The sequence below is a fragment of the Periplaneta americana genome, chromosome 12 (genome assembly GCF_040183065.1).
Source record: "Periplaneta americana isolate PAMFEO1 chromosome 12, P.americana_PAMFEO1_priV1, whole genome shotgun sequence".
Lineage (NCBI taxonomy): Eukaryota > Metazoa > Arthropoda > Insecta > Blattodea > Blattidae > Periplaneta > Periplaneta americana.
Genome location: NC_091128.1, coordinates 16,760,568 through 16,782,793, shown reverse-complemented (window position 1 = coordinate 16,782,793; position 22,226 = coordinate 16,760,568).

Below are 22,226 nucleotides of genomic sequence, written 5' to 3'. Positions count from 1 at the left end.
AAGTAACCTCTCTTTTTATTCCTAAGTGTACGACTTGCTTCCCGTCTTTCATTGAAATAATTATCTCTCTTCTCCTCAACTGGATCCTGTAAGAATTTCAATTTTGACTGTTTCCTTCTTTCTACTACCATGCAACAATCTTCATCAAACCACGGTTTCTTTTTCTTAGTTTCATAATAACCTATGCTCTGCTCAGCTGCAATTTTGATACTATCTCTGATATTTTCCCACACGCTATTAACATCTAATTCTTTCTCAACTTCGTCGGAACTTTCTAAAGTGGCAAACCTATTCGAAATTTCGACCTGATAATTTTGCTTAGCTTCCTCGTCCTTTAATTTCAAAATATTGAATTTAGTAATATTAACTTGTTGCTCTATTCGCTTGGCGACTGATAATCTTTCTCTTAATTCTCCAATCACGAAATAATGGTCAGAATTACAGTGTGCACCCCTGAAAGTTCGAATACCTACTATACTATTATGTCTCCGTTTATCTATCTAGATGTGATCAATTTGGTTGTGTGTCAATCCATCTGGAGAAGTCCAAGTATATTTATGTATATCCTTATGGGGGAATGTTGTACTTTTCACAATTAAATCTGTCGTTGTGGCAAAGTTGACTATTCTAACTCCATTGTCACTACTAATTGCGTATAGGCTCTCTTTTCCAATAGTTGGTCTAAAAATATCCTCCCGTCCTACTTTAGCATTGAAATACCCCAATAAAATTTTCATGTGATATCGAGGGAACTGATCAAAAGTATGTTCCAATTCCTCATAGAAGCTATCCTTTATATGGTCGTCTTTCTCTTCTGTAGGGGCGTGTGCATTTATAACTATGATGTCGCACCATCTACTTTTAAGTACTAAATATGATAACCTGTCACTGATAAATTCCACCTTTTTCACTGCTGATTTTATTCTTTTATGAACAAAGAATCCTGTTCCTAATTGGTGATTATTGCTTCCTTCCCCATAATACAACAACTGATCTCCTATTTGTGATATGTCATTCCCATCTAACCTAACATCTTGTACTCCTACGAAGTCTAATCTATATCTAGCTAGTTCTTTTGCTACTAATGTTACCCCTCCTTTTCTATAAAGACTAGTTATGTTCCAAGTGCCAAATCTCAAAACCATATTCCTTTGCTGTGGTCGTGCCAAAGAATCAGTCCTATTCCGAGGCTTATTATAGGGATACGTAACAAGCTGTTATTTTACGGTGATGGGTTGTTAGCCCTTCGTCCAACACCCAAGCTGGAGGACAACACATTATCGGCTGTCCACGACTGCTTATTCAATATATTCGCAGCTACCCTCGAAGTCTGGGGGCCGTCTCCTCTATCCGCAACCTGAGGACGCGCCATGCCGAGGTGATAGGGAACCACAATACATGGATATACATTAATATAACATACAAATTCCAACCGACTTACTAATTCTTTCAGAATGTGTTTAATATTAATAAAGAAGCAGTAATTTATCACTCGTTTCGTTATTTTACTCATACAAAATTATTCTAAAAATTAGTTTTGCTATATAATAAGGAATAAAATCTACAATTCCAATCGGATTTCTCTAGTTTCTTAAAAAAATATCAAATTCGTGTGTACGCCCGTATTTCTATCCACAGATTCATGTTCGCGTCCAGAAATATATGTGTTTGCTAGTGTATTGTAAAAAGTGGAAAAAATCTTCTTTCTCGAGCGTTTTATGGTACATACATTAATCAAACGTACAAACTCCAACCGAATGTGCTAATTCTTTCAGAATATGTTTAATATTAATAATGAAGCAGTTTTTTATCACTCGTTTCGATTTTCCACTCATACAATATTGTTCTAAAAATTTAGATTTTTCGAGATTTTAAGCTATATAATGATGAATAAAATTTACAAATCCCATCGGATTTCTCTAGATTCTTAATAAAATATCAAATTCGTGTGTACGCACGTATTTCTATCCAAAGATTCATGTTCACGTCCTGAAATATATGCGTTCGTTAGTGTATCGTAAAAAGTGAAAAAAATCGTCGTTTCTCGAGCAAAAAATGCGTTTTATGGTATCTACATTTATAAACCCTACAAATTACAACAGATTGTGCAAATTCTTTCAGAATATTTTTAATATTAATAATGAAGCAGTATTTTATCTCTCGTTTCGATTTACCACTCATACAATATTGTTCTAAAGATTTAGTTTTTGCGAGATTTTAAGCTATATAATGATGAATAAATCTACAAATCCATTTGGATTTCTCTAGTTTCTTAAAAAAATATCAAATTCGAGGTTACGCACGTATATCTATCCACAGATTCATGTTCGCGTCCACAAATATGTGTGTTTGAAGTGTATCGTAAAAAGTGAAAAAATCGTCGTTTCTCGAGCTAAAAATCGTTTTATTGTATAAACATTAATAAAATCTACAAACTCCTACCGATTGTGCTAATTTTTTCAGAATGTGTTTAATACTAATAATGAAGCAGTATTTTATCACTCGTTTCGAGTTTCCACTCGTAGACAATTTTTCTATCAATTAAGTTTTTGCGAGATTTTAATTTATATAATAACGAATAAAATCTACAAATCCCGTCGGATTTCTCTAGTTTCTCAAAAAACTATCAAATTCGTGTGTATGCACGTATTACTTTCCAAATATTCATGTTCGCGTCCAGAAATATATGTGTTTGTTAGTGTATCTTAAAAAATGGAAAAATCATCGTTTCTCGAGCTAAAACTGCGTTTTATCGTATATACATTAATTAAACCTAAAAATTCCAATCGATTGTGCTAATTCTTTCAGAATGTGTTTAATATTAATAATGAAACCGTATGTTATAACTCGTTTCGATATTCCACTCCTACAAAATGTTTCTATAAATATAATTTTTGCAACATGTTAAGCTATATAAGCATGATTAAAATCTACAAATCCTATCCGATTCCTCTAGTTTATTAAAAGTAATATCAAATTCGAAGTTACGCACGTATTTCTGTCCAAAGATTCATGTTCGCGTCAAGAAATATATGTGTTTCTTTGTGTATCGTGAAAAGTGGAAAAATCGTTGTTTCTCCAGCTTGAAATGCGTTTTATGGTATATACATTAATCAAACCTACAAATTCCAACCGACTGTTCTAATTCTTTCAGAATGTGTTTAATATTAATAATAAAGCAGTATTTTATCACTCGTTTCGATTTTCCACTCATACACAATTTTTCTAAAAATTTGGTTTTTGCAAGATTTTAAGCAATATAATCATGAATAAAATCTACAGATCCCATCGGATTTCTCTAGTTAAAAAAGTGATAAATAAATTCGAGTTTGCGCACGTATTTCTCTCCAAAGATTCATGTTCGCGTCAAGAAATATATGTGTTCGTTAGTGTATCGTAAAAAGTGGGAAAATAGTCGTCTCTCGAGCTATAAATGCGGTTTATCGTATATGCAATAATAAAACTTACAAATTCCAACCGATTTTGCTAATTCTTTCAGAAGGTGTTTAATATTAATAATGAAGCAGTATTTTATCACTCGTTTCGATTTTCCACTCATAGAAAATTTTTCTAAGAATTTAATTGTTGTTAGATTTTAGGCTATATAATAATTATTAAAATCTACAAATCCCATGGGATTCTCTAGTTTCTTAAAAACTATATCAAATTCGTGTGAACGCACGTATTTCTATCCAAAGATTCATGTTCGAGTTCCACAAATATATGTATTTGTTAGTGTATCGTAAAAAGTGGAAAAATCGTCGTTTCTCGAGCTGAAAATCATTTTATTGTATATACATTAATAAAACCTACAAATTCCAACCGATTGTTCTAATTCTTTCAGTATGTATTTAATATTAATAATGAAGCAGTATTTTATCACTCGTTTCTATTTTCCACTCATACAAAATTTTTGTAATAATTTAGTTTTTGCGAGATTTTAAGTTATATAATAATGTATAAAGCTAAAAATCCCGTCGGATTTCTCTAGTTTCTTAAAAAAGTATCAAATTCGTGTGTATGCATGTATTTCTATCTAAAGATTCATGGTCGCGTCCAGAAATATATATGTTTGTTAGTGTATCGTAAAAAGTGGAAAAATTGTTGTTTCTCGAGCTAAAAATGCCTTTTATCGTATATAAAATAATAAAACCTACAAATTCCAACACATTGTGCTAATTCTTTCATTATGTGTTTAATATTAATAATGAAGCAGTAGTTTATCACTCGTTTCGATTTTCCACTCATACAAAATTTTTCTAAAAATTTAGTTTTCGGCAGAATTTAAGGTATATAATAATGCATAAAATCTACAAATCCCATCGGATTCCTCTAGTTTCTGAAATAAATTTCAAATTCGTGTGTACGCCCGTATTTCTATCCACAGATTCATGTTCGCGTACAGAAATATATATGTCTGCTGTTGTATCGTAAAAAGTGAAAAAATCGTCGTTTCTCGTGCAAAAAATGCGTTTTATCGAATATACATTAATAAAACCTAGAAATTCCAACCGATTGTGCTAATTCTTTCAGAATGTGTTTAATATTAATAATGAAGCAGTATTTTATCACTCGTTTAGATTTTCCATCCATACAAAATTTTTCTAAATATTTAGTTTTTGCCAGATTTTAAGCTAAATTATCATGAATAAAATCTACAAATCCCATCGGATTTCTCTATTTTCTTAAAAAAACATATCAAATTCGTGAGTACGCACATATTTCTATTAAAAGATTCAAGTTGGCGTCAAGAAATATATGCGTTTGTTTCTGTATCGTAAAAAGTGGAAAAATCGTCGTTTCTCGAGCTATAAATGCGTTTTATCGTATATGCTATAATAAAACTTACAAATTCCAACCGATTGTGCTAATTCTTTCAGAAGGTGTTTAATATTAATAATGAAGCAGTATTTTATCATTCGTATTATTTTTCCACTCATAGAAAATGTTTCTAAAAATTTAGTTCGTGCGAGATTTTAAGCTATATAATAATTTTTAATATCTACAAAACCCATCGGATATCACCAGTTTCTTAAAAATACATAAAATTCATGTGAACGCACGTATTTCTATCCAAAAATTCATGTTCGCGTCCAGAAATATATGTGTTTGAATTGTATCGTAAAAAGTGGCAAAATCCTTCTTCGTCGACCTAAAAATGTGTTTTATCGTGTATTAATTACTAAATCCAGGGCGGGTAAAACAATAAGTGTGAGAACTGTTGTAGTTCACCGTTTCCGCCACGTGGTGGTGCTAGCTCTGTTTGGTGTGGCGCTCCGTGTAAAGCTATGTGATTTAACCGCCCTGGCTCGACTGTGTTTAAAGGGAGTGAGAATATTTTCTCCACTTACTACATCGTCAATGTATGGAAAAATGCATGTGTTTTGTTTCCTAAAAAGAGAATAATTATTTCTATGAAGCTAAACTAAGCAAATTACGAAACTAATTGAGTGGAAAGAAATCTTACCTCTAAATATAAGAAAGTTTTGCGAGTTTCCGCGTGGATTTTGCACTTGTCTTAGATTTCTTCTCTCTTGATATTTCTCTAGCGCGGAAAATGAACCGACACTTAATATAGTGAAATACCAGTTGAGGTAAATATACAAATAAGTGTTCCTCTGAACAACACAGAGAACGAAAAACTGGGAGTTCATACATCATTTCGACACAGTCTGAAAATACATCACCCCACAATGCGTTGTCATTCTTTAACTTACTGTCAAGAGTTGTGTCGATTCTTTTTATTACATCATAAAAAACCAGAGAAGGATATTTCAGAAATTTTGTCGTTTCTCCAAAGTCCCTTACTGTATTAAGATGCTGTAAGTCTAAACTAATTTCAGTCTCTTCTCTCTGCAAAGACTTCAAACATTCCTTACATTGCAAAAATCTTTTTTCTGCTGTGTGAAGTAGGTACCCACACAAATAATAAACAATATTGTTGGCTGATCTTGTTGCGCTGTTATCAAATGACAGATCCAAAGGCGTCAACTCCGGTTCAATGTCTGTCAGTGAAATTTTTTCTCTGATTTGTTTCTCGATATCCGCCTTAATGTTCCTACTTTTCTCAACATTAATGCGTGCCATATTTCGGATTTGCTGCGTAAATGACGTCAGATTATTATCAATTGTATCTTCACATTTTGCTTTCGATGACAATACACCTTTCACTGGCACGTAGATGGACTGGAGCTGGTGTAAGTGTAGAAAATCGATTGACGTTGGATGGTCATCACTGCTCAAACCTCGGATAAGACCAAAATGTCTTTCAGCAGGGTCTTGGTTTAAATTGGCAGTTAGAACATATTTATAACCTGCCGCCCAAAGACTTTCAGCCAAGTCAAGTGTACTCTTCACAGTAACTCTAAGAGATTCCAAGGTCTGATTCGATGCAAATGAATTATCGTTGCGCTGAAGAACTTCGTTTAATTTTTTCAGGGTTCTGTGTTGCTTATCATCATTTTGCAGTCCTTTAATTGGTAATTTAGAGTTCATTGCATCGAATAAGTCGTTCATATCATTTGTAAATATTTCAGTGTTCTCACTGTTCTCGAATCCATGTACACCTATTTCTCTGCAAAATTTAATACCCAAAGCCACGGACCTGCTAAAGAGCTGCGTCGCTAGTTTTACGCTCATCTTCTGAAATGCCCTAGGGTCTAAATGACTTGATGTTATGTGCAGAGCTAGCCTCTTCCCATCGCCTGGCAATATGTCAAAATTGTAGAGTTTCCTGAAATAATCATATTGTATGATGTTGCCATTGTACACAACGTTATTTGACTTGTGGAAATTATTTCGCACACACTTTATTTCATGGCAAATGTCGCCAAGAGCAAAACGTTTTCTGTCGGAATCACAAGGATTGGTTACATAATTATTAACCTGGTTAATTTTCCCGGAAATTCCAAGTTCCTTCCACGCTTTTTTGTTAGGTTGACTACCATCACAAGTGAAAGCCACCACCCTTATATTGTTCTTTTCTAGTTCCACAATGACTTGTACGATTATTTTTGCTAGTGTGGCGTCGTCAGTTGCGTTCTTACTTAAATAAATAGCAATAGGCTGCAGCCAGTTCTTCATTAAAGGGACGAGGAAAAATACCAAAGCATGATCTCCTAGAATATTTTTGGCTTCTTCCTTTGTGAATTGACCCATATTAACAAATCCATCAAACGTGCAGCTACTCGAATTATATCTGATATCCTCTCTTAATTTCACCTCATCGAATATTAGAACACAATTACGGCGATTGTCATCATCTCCTTCCATATTATTAGCTACTGCTGAGAGTACACATGGATTGATACCATAATTGCATTTCATCCCACGGGATAGCTTCCTTAACAAAGAAAGTGAAGACAATGGCAATAACTGATGGTTCAAACAATGTTCATAAACTTTTCTCGATTTTATTAATAACATCAAACTCTCTAAGATGAATTCTGATTCATACCTCATTCCACGTGGACATGTCTCACTCTTCTTAGTCATAGTTCGAACCACGAGTTTTTGTTTATCAGTTAACGAATTTATTTTATATCTGCTTAACAACCTTCTTAATTTATTTATTTCATTTACATAACCCCGCTTCTTTTTCCTACTTTCAGAGAGGAGAAGTCGCAGCCGCTTTACTTCTTTTCGAAGTTGAACCACTTCATCTGAAAGATCATTGTTTATAAACGACGAATACTTACAATCGGCTTCATCCACTGCTTCACTAACTGCATTCGATTCTTGTGATATAATTTTGGGTTCCTCAGTCTTTTTTCTCTTCTGTTGACGAGCCTGATTATTTCGTATTTTAGGAGCCTTTCTTTTGCTCGGTTTAAAATTGAAATATTTTGGAATTCCAGGGAATTGGTGTGGTACAGCATCTGTTGTTAATTTCCATTTATCACGTTTTAGTTCAACTGTTTTCCTTGTACTACAAATGAGTCTAACTTCACTATCATGTCATTGTTAAAGTGAACATCGCAAACCCGATCTTTTTCTGTCAATGAGCGGTCACTTCTGGGAATTACCCTGTTCCATTCATCTAAACTATTTTTAGGGGGTTTAAAGAAGTGTCTACCATCTCCCGTCACATACCCTGATTTACAGCCAGGTACAAAACAGCTGGGCATCGTGAGAGTTGACTAATACTTAAACCTTTTGTTCAATATAAAGTATAAAATCATAAATATACTATTATAGCATAACATTACGCTCAACTGCTATACTCACATGCATTTACTCTCATTTAATTCCGCTTAATTCACATAAAACATACTATTCTCATAAAAACGACAGCGATTCCGCTCACGTTACTATGTAAAGTCCATAGTCATTGCCAGCCATATCGTCCGCTACGACATCTGTTGAGGAAATTTGGAACTATGTCAGCTGATATATGGGTTCTTATGTATGTTCCCTCACTAAGTGATATACCCGCCCTGCTAAAACCTACACATTCCAACCTATTGTGTTAATTCTTTCAGAATATGTTTAATTTTAATAATGGAGCAGTATTTTATCACTAGTTTCGATTCTCCGCTCATAGTAAATTTTTCTTTTTAATTTAGTTTTCGGCAGATTTTAAGGTATATAATAAAGAATAAAATCTACTAATCCCATCGGATTATTTTAGTTTCTTACAAAAATATCAAAACGTGTGTAACATCCGTATTTCTTTCCAAAGATTCATGGTCGCGTCCAGAAATATATGTGTTTGCTAGTGTATCGTAAAAAGTGGAAAATTCGTAATTTCTCGTGCTAAAAATGCGTTTTATCGTATATACATTAATAAAACTTACAAATTCCAACCGATTGTTCTAATTATTTCAGAATGTGTTTAATATTAATAATGAAGCAGTATTTTATCACTCGTTTCGGTTTTTAACTCATTCAAAATTTTCCTAAAAATTTAGATTTTGCGAGATTTTAACCTATATAATAATGAATAAAATCTACAAATCCCATCGGATTTCTCTAGTTTCTTAAAAAAACATCAAATGCATGTGAACGCACGTATTTCTATCCAAATATTCATGTTCACCTCATGAAATTATATTTGTTAGTGTATCGTAAAAAGTGGAAAAATCGTAGTTTCTAGAGCTAAAAATGCGTTTTACAAATTCCAACCGGTTGTGCTAATTCTTTCAGAATGTGTTTAAGATTAATAATGAAGCAGTATTTTATCACTCGTTCCGATTTGCCACTCATTCAAAATTTTCCTAACCATTTTGTTTTTGCGAGATTTTAAGCTATATAATAATGAACAAAATATACAAATCCCATCGGATATCCCTAGCTTCTTGAAAAAATATCAAATTCGTGTCTACGCACGTATTTCTATCCAAAATTTCATGTTCGCGTCCAGAAAATATGTGTTTGAAATGTATCGTAGAGAGTGAAAAAATCCTCCTTTGTCGAGCTAAGAATGCGTTTTATCGTGTATATATTATTCATCATCAATAGCTATCAGGGTTTAGGCCATTTGGCCTGTTCCGTCTCAGGTGAAAAGCTGCCCTCTCCATCTCTTCTTCGGGCGTTCACGATCTCGGTATCCAAGGGGTCTGTAATTTAATAATCTCCTGGGTAGTCTATCATTTGGCATCCGTAGAACATGCTCATGCCAGTTGCTCCGGTGGAATTTGTAGGTTTTATTAATTTATGTGTATACATTAATAAAACCTACAAATTCCAACCGATTGTGCTAATTCTTTCAGAATGTGTTTAATATTAATAATGAAGCAGTATTGTATCACTCGTTTCGATTTTCCAATCACAGACAATATTTCTAAAGATTTAGCTTTCGCCAGATTTTAATTCATATATTAATGAATAAAATCTACAAATCCTATCGGATTTTTCTCGTTTCTTAAAAAAATATCAAATTCGTGTGTAACCCCCTTATTTCTATCCAAAGATTCATGTTCGCGTCCACAAATATATGTGTTTTTTAGTGTATCGTAAAAAGTGGAAAAATCGTCGTTTCTCGAGCTGAAATTACGTTTTATTGTATATACATTAATAAAACATACAAATTCCAACCAATTGTGCTAATTCTTTCAGAATGAGTTTAGTATTAATAATGAACCAGTATTTTATCACTCGTTTCTATTTTCCACTCATACAGAATTTTTCTATGAATTTAGTTTTTGCGAGATTTTAAGTTATATAAAAATGTATAAAGCTACAAATCCCGTCGGATTTCTCTAGTTTCTTAAAAAACTATCAAATTCGTGTGTATGCACGTATTTCTTTCCAAAGATTCATGGTCGCGTCCAGAAATATATATATATGTTTGTTAGTGTATCATATAAAGTGGAAAAATTGTTGTTTCTCGAGCTACATTTGCGTTTTATGGTATATGCATTAATAAAAATTACAAATTCCTACCGATCGTTCTAATTCTTTCAGAATGTGTTTAATATTAACAATGAAGCTGTATTTTATCACTCGTTTTGATTTTCCACTCATTAAAAATGTTCCTAAAAATTTTGTTTTTGCGAGATTTTATGCTGTATAATCATGAATAAAATCTACAAATCTCATCGGAATTCTCTAGTTTCTTAAAAAAAAGATCTAATTCGTGTGTACGCACGTATTTCTATCCAAAGTTTCATGTTCGCGTCCAGAAATATATGCGTTTGTTAGTGTATCGTAAAAAGTGGAAAAATCGTCGTTTCTCGAGCTGAAAATGCGTTTTATAGTGTATACATTAATAAAACCTAAAAATTCCAACCGATTGTGCTAATTCTTTCAGAATGTGATTAATATTAATAAAGAAACAATATTTTATAACTCGTTTCGATTTTCCACTCTTACAAAATTTTTCTAAAAATGTAGATTTTGCAAGATGTTAATCTATACAATCTTGAATAAAATCTACAAATCCCATCGTATTCCTGTAATTTTTTTAAAAATATCAAATTCGAGGTTACGCACGTATTTCTGTCCAAAGATTCATGTTCGCGTAAAGAAATATATGTGTTTCTTTGTGTATAATAAAAAGTGGTAAAATCTTCATTTCTCTAGCTTGAAATGCGTTTTATGGTATATACATTAATTAAACCTACAAATTCCAACCGATTGTTCTAATTCTTTCAGAATGTGTTTAATATTAATAATGAAGCAGTATTTTACCACTCGTTTCGATTTTCCACTCATTCACAATTTTTCTAAATATTTAGTTTTTGCAAGATTTTAAGCTTTATAATCATGAATAAAATCTACAATTTACATCGTATTTCTCTAGTTTCTTAAAAAAATAACAAATTCGAGGTTACGCACGTATTTCTAACTAAAGATTCATGTTCGCGTCCAGAAATATATGTGTTTTTTGGTGTATCGGAAAAAGTGGAAAAATTGTTGTTTCTCCAGCTAAAAATGCGTTTTATGGTATATGCATTAATAAAACTTACAAAATCCAACCGATTGCGCTAATTCTTTCAGATTGTGTTTAATATTAATAATGATGCTGTATTTTATCACTCGTTTCGATTTTCCACTCTTTCAAAATTTCATAAAAATTTAGTTTTTGCGATATTTTATGCTATATAATCATGAATAAAATCTACTAATCTCATCGCATATGTCTAGTTTCTTAAAAAAAGATCTAATTCGTTTGTACGCACGTATTTCTATCCAAAGATTAATGTTCGGGTCCAGAAATATATGTGTGTGAATGTATCGTAAAAAGTTGAAAAATTGTCCTTCGTAGAGCTATAAAATACGTTTTATCGTATATACATTAATAAAACCTACAAATTCCAACCGATTGGACTAATTCTATCAGAATGTGTTCAATATTAATAATGAAGCAGTATTTGATCACTCGTTTTGATTTGCACGCATATAAAATTTTTCTAAAAGTTTAGTTTTCGCCAGATTTTAAGGTATATAATAATGAATAAAATCTACAAAACCCATCGGATTTCTCTAGTTTCTTTAAAAAACATCAATTTCGTATGTACGCACGTTTTTCTAACCAAAGATTCATGTTCGCGTACAGAAATATGTGTTTGAAGTGTATCGTAAATAGTAGAAAAATCGTCGTTTCTCGAGCTAAAAAACGTTTTATCGTATATACATTAATAAAACCTGCAAATTCCAACCGATTGTGCTACTTCTTTCAGAATGTGTTTAATGTTAATAATGAAGCAGTATTGTGTCACTCGTTTCAATTTTCCTCTCATAGAATATTATTCTAAAAATTTAGTTTTCGGCAGATTTTAATTTATATAATAATGAATGTAATCTACAAATCCCATCGTATTTCTCTAGTTTCTTAAGAAAATATCAAATTCGTGTGTAACCCCCGTATTTCTATTAAAAGATTCATGTTCGCGTCCAGAAATATATGCGTTTGTTAGTGTATCGTAAAAAGTGGAAAAATCGTCGTTTCTCGAGCTATAAATGCGTTTTATCGTATATACATTAATAAAACCTACATATTCCAACTGATTGTGCTAATTCTTTCAGAAGGTGTTAAATATTAATAATAAAGCAGTATTTTATCACTCGTATCGATTTTCCACCCATACAAAATGTATCTAAGAATTTTGTTTGTGCGAGATTTTGAGCTATATAATAATTTAGAAAACCTACAAATCCCATCGGATTTCTCTAGATTCTTCAAAAAATATCAAATTCGTGTGAACGCACGTATTTCTATCCAAAGATTCATGTTCGCGTCCAGAAATATATGTGTTTGTTAGTGTATCGTAAAAAGTGGAAAAATCGTCGTTTCTCGAGCTAAAAATCGTTTTATCGTATATACATTAATAAAACCTACAAATTCCAACCGATTGTGTTAATTATTTCAGTATGTGTTTAATATTAATAATGAAGCAGTATGTTATCACTCGTTTTGATTTTCCACTAATAAAATAATTTTTCTAAGAATTTAGTGTTTGCGAGATTTTAAGTTATATAATAATGTATAAAATCTACAAATCCCATCGGATTTCTCTAGTTTCTTAAAAAAAACATCAAAATCGTGTGTACGCACATATTTCTATCCAAAGATTCATGTTCGGGTCCAGAAATATAGGTGTGTGAATGTATCGTAAAAAGTGGTAAAATCGTCCTTCGTCGAGCTAAAAATGCCTTTTATCGTATATACATTAATAAAACATACAAATTGCAACCGATTGTGGTAATTCTATCAGAATGTGTTTAATATTAATAATGAATTAGTATTTTATCACTCGTTTCGATTTTGCACTCATGCAAAATTTTTCCAAAATTTTAGTTTTCGCAAGATTTTAAGGTATATAATAATGAATAAAATCTACAAATCCCATCGGATTTCTCTAGTTTCTTAAAAACAACATCAAATTCGTGTGTACGCACGTATTTCTATCCAAAGTTTCATTTTCGCGTCCAGAAATATGTGTTAGAAGTGTATCGTTAAAAGTGGAAAATTCGTCCTTTCTCGAGCTAAAAATACGTTTTATCGTATATACATTAATAAAACCTGCAAATTCCAAACGATTGTGCTAATTCTTTCAGAATGTGTTTAATATTAATAATGAAGCAGTATTTTATCACTCGTTTCGATTTTCCACTTATACAAAATTTTTCTAAAAATTTAGTTTCTGCGAGATTTTAAGCTATAGGTGGGTTGATGGCGGCGGTGCAGGATAAGTGATGAATGACGTATAGAATAAATAAATATTAGCGACAAAGGTGTGTAACTAGAAGCCGAGAAGTTAATGCAAACGTTAGTATTAAAGATAAGGATAAAAAGTATATGTTAGCAACAATGGCAATAATTTATTGAGGAAGTAATCAACAAATAAAAAGTTCATACCCCAAACTGAGGTTAAGGAGCAAGACAAAGGAACAAAGCAGCGTCAATAAGGTTGACCAAACTGAAATACCTAAAACCGGAAGTGACGTAGGAGAGAACAGACGAACAACAGGGTGCGACAACGGAAATAAAACAGAGACAGCTAGTGGCTAAAATAAGTAACACGAGACCGAGAAAACCAACGAGTTAGAGAGAGAAAGATATAGATTGGTCATTGTGCCGCCATGTTTGAAGAAAATTGAACGACCGTCGGTAATGAACTTATGCGCCCAAAACAAAGTGGGCATGGTGATAACTGACATTAGAATCGTCAGCTGTCTTAATTTCGTTTGCATAAATCAGTTAAACTGAAGTGGAAAAACCTAGTATTTCGTCAAATACGTGCTAGGAACTTAATCTAAACTTATGTACGCTAAATTTAAAACACTTGAGCTATTCCTAGAAGGAATGCTTAAAAAAATAACCTAAGCAAAATTGTCATGTAGTATGACAAGAAGTCCTAGCAAATATACTGAAGAAAATGTTAATATTCCTAGGTTCTTTTAAATGCGACCTGCAAGATTGCCTATAAAATGAACGAGTATGATTCGGATGATTTTATTAAATTTTTTTCCCAGTCTCTACACGTTGCAAAACTATTTACTATACCATAAGATATAGAATGAAAGTAGGCCCTATCTGTAGTAAACAACCTTTACCTCCAAGCTTGTAACGTGGGTGAAACTTGACAAAACACGCTTTCAGTTTTTTTGTTACAGTAAAGTATAATTATTATCGAAATGTGAACGTGAGGCCAACAGCCGGCTGGTCTGTCTGAGCCTTTCAAGGGCTGTGGCACCACAGATAATTATTAGTGTATAATTGAGCACCCACGTACAATAATGGGGTAATTAGTTACGAAATATATTCATACTTACCCCATTATTGCACGTGGGTGCTCAATTATGTTCTTTCATGTCCTTCCAGTCAAAATACTAACAACAATACGACCTACCCCAGAGTTTTGCGTTATTTTGGGTGCGAGTGTCGAAATACAATTTTAATATTTGATTGCTATTACTAGGTTTGAAACGGAAGTCTGGCGGTTTTATCCGTATTTAGTTTAACTTTATTACTAGTGAACCATTTATTTGATTAATCGTTTGTCTTCGAAATAGGCCTACTTCTTATGAGCTACAGCTCATCGTCTTCTTGTATACGCAGTAAGGACAGAAGGAGCAGAAATAAAGAAGCCGGTGTCGAAATACAGTTTTAATATTGTATTGCTATTTGTTTTTCACTGGGTCTGAAACGGAATTGTATTGGTTTTATCCGTATTTAGTTTAAGTACATTACCAGTGAACCATTTATTTTGTTTATGCCGGGCATTGTTACACATTTATGCATGAAAAAATGCTGCTAATTAACAAAACTATGGACTTAACTTCATAAAATTTACATGAAATATGATATATCAGTTCTCTTTTTGCTTTTGACATTGCAGTTATATGCAGCACACACAACAGACATGTTTTTTTCTTCGTTTTGTTGGGCCTCTTACCTCCGTTATACAACATTGTAAGCAGACTAATTTTTACAAAGGTGGGCGCTTAGCTCAGATCTGCCGTATTTCGCGGTGGCACCGCAAAGAGCGCTGTACAGGACAACATGGCCACTCTATAGTCTTCTCTTTCTAACTCGTTGGAGAAAACTGCCGAGAGACCATGAAACCAGGAAGCGGAAACCGACAGCAGAACAGCGCCGCTACGGAGATATGCAGAACCTGCACGAACGACCTCACCGATGACGGTAACTTAGTCAAATGCGACAGCTGCCATAACCCACGGCCTACTTGATGAAAGGCCACCGCACTGAATGTGGCAACGCCGCTACAATGCATTTGTGGGGGCCGACATCTGTCACATAATAGTCTGCTTGAATGTAAAATGTTTCTAAATTCTATCATGAAATAAAAGTAGATTCTCAAACTTTGTTAGATATGTATTCATAAAACATTAACCATGTTGTATCAGTTAGCAAATTAAAGACGATTCCAGCATATAGCCTACTTAATATCTCACAATTAAGGAAGTAATTCAGTTTTTAACGCCATGTAGGCACGATAATACGTTTCATTATTATTGTCCGAAATAATTTTGTTATGAGCTTTACAAACAATGATAATAATAATAATAATAATAATAATAATAATAATGATAATAATAATAATAATAATAATAATAATAATAATAATAATACAAAATTGAGGTAACACAAGTCATTTTCTTGCGGGTCTGAAGACTGAACTTAAAACATAACATTATTTAATTAAAAAAGGCATTATCCGTAATTGTTACATTTTTATTTAATAGGGTTCGGAAACTCATTCCATCAAGAACTGATGGAAAAACTATTTTGGGCTACTACTAAAATGTACATAGGCCAAATAGAAATTAATGGGACGAAATTCAAATAGAATCTGCTGAGTCATTTATATTCGAACTCACACTTTCTAAAGTCGAAACTGCAATAAAAAACCTGAAAAAGTACTAGTCTTCAGCTATAGATCAAATTCCGGCAGAATTAATACAAGAGGACGGTAGCGCATTATCTAGCGAAATTTATATGCTTGTATTAACTATTTTGGAAAAAGAATTGTACCAGAATAATGAAAGGAGTCCATAATTGTACCTATCTTTATAAAAGGGGAAAAGACATTCTGCAGTAACTTTCGAGGAATTTCACTTTTGTTTACTTCATACAAAATTTTGTCCACTATTCTTTAGAGAAGATTAACTCCTTACTTTGATTAAATTAATGGGGATCATCAGTGCGGTTTTATGCGTAATATGTCGACTATAATTGACCAGATTTTTTGTATTCGACAGATACTGGAGAAAAAATGGGAGTATAAGGGTAAAGTACATCAATTATTCATAGATTTCAAAAAGGCATATGACTAGGTTAAGAGAGAAGTGTTATATAATATTCCTATTGAATTTGGTATTCCAAAGAAACTAGTTTGATTAATTAAAATGTGTCTCAGTGAAACGTACAGCAGAGTCCGTATAGGCCAGTTTCTGTCGGATGCTTTTCGAATTCACTGTGGGCTAAAGCAAGGAGATGCACTATCACCTTTACGTTTTAACTTTGCTCCAGATTATGCCATTAAAAAAGTCCAGGATAACAGAGAGGGTTTAGAATTGAACTGGTTACATAAACTGCTTCCTTATGCGGATGACGTGAATATGTTAGGAGAAAATTTACAAACTATTAGAGAAAACACGGACATTTTACTTGAAGCAAGTTTTTTTAGGTTATTTTACGACGCTGTATCAACATCTCAGGTTATGTAGCGTCTGAATGCGATGAAGGTGATAATGACGGTGAAATGAGTCCGGGGTCCAGCACCGAAAGTTACCCAGCATTTGCTCGTATTGGGTTGAGGGAAAACCCCGGAAAAAACCTCAATCAGATAACTTGCCCCGACCGGGATTCGAACCTTGAAGCAAGTAAAGAGATAGATTTGGAAGTAAATCCCGAAAAGACAAAGTATATGATTATGTCTCGTGACCAGATATTATACGAAATGAAAATATAAAAATTGGAAATTTATCCCTCGAAGAGGTGGAAAAATTCAAATATCTTGGAGCAGCAGTAACAATTATAAATGACATTCGGGAGGAAATTAAATGCAGAATAAATACGGGAAATGCCTAATATTATTCGGTTGATTGAGAGGCTTTTGTAATCAGTATGTTCTCAAAAATCTGAAAGTTAGAATTTATACCGGTTTTTACCAGTTGTTCTGTATGGTTGTGAAACTTGGACTCTCATTTTGAGAGAGGAACAGAGATTAAGGGTATTTGAGAATAAGGTGCTTAGAAAATTATTTGAGGATAATAGAGATGAAGTTACAAGAGAATGGAGAAAGTTACACAATATAGAACTGTACGCATTGTATTCTTCATATTCGTATTAGGAATATTAAATTCATACGTTTGAGATGGGCAGGGCATGTAGTACGTATGGACGAATACAGAAATGCATATAGAGTATTAATTGGGATGCCGGAGGGAGAAAGACTTTGGGGAGGCCGAGATATAGAGGGGAGGATAATATAAAATGTATTTGGGAGAGGTGGGATATGATGGTAGAGACTGGATTAATCTTGCACAAGATAGGGACCGATGGCGGGCTTATGTGAGGGCGGCAATGAACCTCCGGGTTCCTTAAGAGCCATTTGTAAGTAAGTAAGTAAGTAAGTAAGTAAGTAAGAAAGTAAGGGTTCTGCAATATAACATGGAATTCTACAGAATATTTCTAATTTTCCCTCTTTGCTAGAGCAGCTAGTACTTGCAAGATCATTTTAAATTTTGCAGTACGCCTAATTGTTGAGTAGTAGGCTACGACAGATATTATTTGTTTACAAATATCGAACACTGGTTTGCCACAAGGGCAGACATCTGAAACTAATGTACTAAGATTTTCATCCTCATGTGATCCTTGTTCCACCAATTTAAACTACACCTACCTTTCGTTAAAATATCAACATGTCTGAAATGACAAAGAATTATGTATGTGAAATTATCTCTACATACATAGCTACTTCAGGTAAAGATTAATATTACTGATGACAGTGATATCTTCTTTAAGCAGTCTTCCAATCTGCCACAAATCTGAGCCCCCATGTAACGTTGCCGAAATTACAACGCGGTGGCCTTCCAATCAAGTAGGCCGTGCCATAACCGGAGCCATAAGAAGTGCGCCGGACTAACCCAAGCAGAGCTTGACAATTTAAAACGATCTAATTGCAAATTAATGTGGCTCTGCGGCGACTGCAAACCAAAGCTGAAAAGACTGGAGACAATAGAGGACGAACTCTCCAAGCTAACAAACAAAGTGGACATGATTGTTAACTAATTAACAATCCAAGAGTACCTCAGTATCGAGGAAAGGATCAGAAATGTAATTTCAGCGGAACTGCGCGCCTTTGAAACCAATATCGAGGAGAAAGTGCTGTCTAGGATGTCCCAGAACATCCTCCCCGCTATCACAGCAAAGAACGACACCCAACGAGGGAGCACCGAAGCGCAAGAGGAGGAACCAAAGCATGTCGCTATTGTCAATGGGAAGGAAACAAGCACAGAAGTAACAAAGACAGATGTCCAAGAAGGAAATCAGCATAGCGAACCAATAATCCGAGGAGATAGTGAGCAGAATGTTCAGAAGGCAAGCAGAGAACCAGATACGGCGATAGAACCAGACGGAGACCATGGAGAAAACGCGTGGTCGAATGTATTACAGAGACAAGCGCAAAAGTGGACACGAATAACAGGAAACAAACCAGATAATTCTCTGAGAGCAGCAGAACGTATCGGGTGGCTCTATATAGGCAAGCTTCACAGTGCCACCACGTCGGAGGAACTCAGAAATTACCTAACTAGGAATGGTGTTCAAGAAGTACGAGAGTGTATACAACTCGAGACGAAAGGGACGAACAAATCATTTAGAGTAGGCATACCGTTCGCAGACCTGAACAGGGTGAATCTGTCAGATTTCTGGCCAAAAGATGTTCTTGTTAGGCAGTACCTTTTTCGGGGATGAAAAAGAAACACCGGTGTGCTGCTGGACAGTCACCAGCCAGCAAGCAGCTCCTTCTAGGAGCGGGAAAGCATCCATGCTCCTATGGAACATAGAAGGACTGAACGGTGTAAGGAATATCATGCCAGTAAACATATTCAAGGAAGACATTACGATACTTACCGAAACATTCCTCACAAAAGAAGTAGACCTCCCAGGGTTTTACAACTACCACGTGCTAGCTAACCAAGGAAATATGGGAAGACCAAGTGGCGGCATAACATGTCTAGTGAAGCCATGGCTAGCTCCTATAACTGTTTTAAAGAGGACCCCAAATTTGTTAATGCTAAAAACAAATTGCATCACTATCATTGGCGGGTACTTTCAGCCGGAATTTTCTGCCCAAGAGATAATTGAAGCATTGAACGAATCCATAGCAAACACAAGTACAGAAGAAGCGGTTCTGATAGCCGGTGACTTCAATTGTAGGACGGACATTCACAACATTAAAGCAGCCCAAACAATAGCGTATCTTGAACAGGAAGGCTTCAAGCTTATAAACGATCCAAAAGAACCCACGTATATCAGCTATAATGGTGCCAGCACAATCGACCTCATTTTCCTGAATCCGCGTGTCACAAAAATCTCCGTTCAAGCACTGACAAAGTCGGCTACAACCCCTCTCAGGAAGCATATTCCCATTTTGGCAAACCTCGAGATATCTCATAAGAAGGAAGAATTAAGCAATAGCAAGAAAACAACACGACACGTAGACACAGCATCACTGGAAGAAGCCACAGAACAAATAATAACGGTGAACAAGAACATCGAGGATGGCTGCTTGCAAAATAACGGACATCATTAGAACAGTGCAAATTGTAACTGAAAAAAAAAAATAGAAAGGCCCAACCAAGGTTTGACATTACTTGCTACAGGAAGAGATGCGACGTGCTCAACCTTCTACACTCAGTCAAGAAAACAAAATCCCCGGAGACCCTACAACAGTATGGCCAGGCTAGAAGACAATACAAACTACTGATAAAAGAGAAAAAAGCAGCGCACGTAGAGAAAGAAGGCAGAAGACTTGTCGAAGAAGCAGTGAAAGACCCACATGTAGCACTAAAATCCAGAAAACCGAAGTTCTCACAGGAAATATCTATGAGTACTTGGGAGGAACACTTCCAGAAAACATTAAACAACAGGCATACTGAGAGAGCATACCCTACAACCATAATAACAGAAGCACAGGATTTCCCAAAAATTACAGAAGAAGAAGTCACTGCAGCAATACGGAGTCTAAAATGCAAAAAAGCCGCAGGTCCAGACGCAATCTTCAACGAGAATTTAAATGACACTCTACCAATCTTGAGGGAAACATCGGCAATGCTATTAAATAAGTGCCTGGAGACAAGCAAATTCCTGAAGTATGGAGGACGTCGACAATCAAAGTCCTCTACAAAGGGAGAGGAGATACAATGCTACCGGACGCTTGTAGAGGCATCGCTCTAGAGAATGCTGCTTTCAAGATCTTCACCAAAATTATCACACAAAGACTCTCGAAACTTGCAGGAAATATAACACCAGAAGAGCAATTTGGTTTCCGGAAAGGAAGATCAACGCTCCAGGCTGTCACAAAATTATTACAAGTAATAGAGGAAGCTCTACGTCATGACAAGGGGAAACGATACGTAGTTTTCATAGACTATAAAAAGGCCTTCGATCTGCTAGATAGACAGATATTAGTTTCAAAGCTGGAGACCAAGTTTGGACGGAATTATCTCACTAACATAATAAGGAATATGTTAGAGTATAACGTGGTGAACATAAACGACAACCTAAGGACATCAAGACCCATCACGCAAACAAACGGTGTGTTGCAGGGAGATCCCGTCAGCCCCCTACTCTTCAAACTAATGACAGCGGACGTGATAGAAGCAGTTCGCGGAGGTGGACAGACGGACGTATACGTGTATGTTGACGACAAGGCCTTAACAGCAGCAAATGTGGAGGATCTGCAATCGTGCTTCGATAGATTGAATGACTGGGTGAATAACAACGGACTTCATATAAACACAGAAAATACTAAGGTTATGATATTTCGCAAAGGAGGTCGGATATCGAGGAATGATATAATCCAGCATAACCAAGAGCCACTAGGAGTAGTCAACTCGTTCAGATACCTGGAGTGATCTTCCAAACACCAGGGACCTGTTTTACTATGCATGCAAAGGAGAGGTCAGTGGCCGCGATCAGGGCAATAAGCGACATAAAGCACCTACAATCACTGTCGTTGGAAACAGCAATGAAGCTATTCAGGGCGAAGATAATGCCAGTACTGACGTACGGGGTTCAAATAATCTGGCAGTACTTAAAGAAGAAGGATCTAGAGATGCTAGAAAGTGTTAAAGCCACCTTCCTGAAAAGAGCCCTGGGAACATCAAAATATGCACCGTCGAGGCTGATATATATACTTTCAAGGGAAACCTTCCTGATAGAAGACCTCAGAACGGACTACTTACAGCCATCTACCAGCGGCTACGAGCAGCTTCTAATGGAAAGAGAAGAGAAAGGACGCCAGATTCCGGACGGGTTCTACAGCACCGGAGCCGTGATATACAGGAACTGGATGGGACCAAACCAACCGTTGCGACATGTGGTGACGAGACTATCAATTCATGGCTACCACCACAGACTGTGCATCAGAGCAGGGTTCCATACTGCTGACGGAGATTGCTTGTGCAAATTATGTGGTGAACTATGTAGGCAATATCACATCAATAACTGAGATAGGAAAAAGTGATATTTACTAGCATCTCTAACAATGCACACTTGTGCGCATTTCTCTCTTATTATTATTATAATG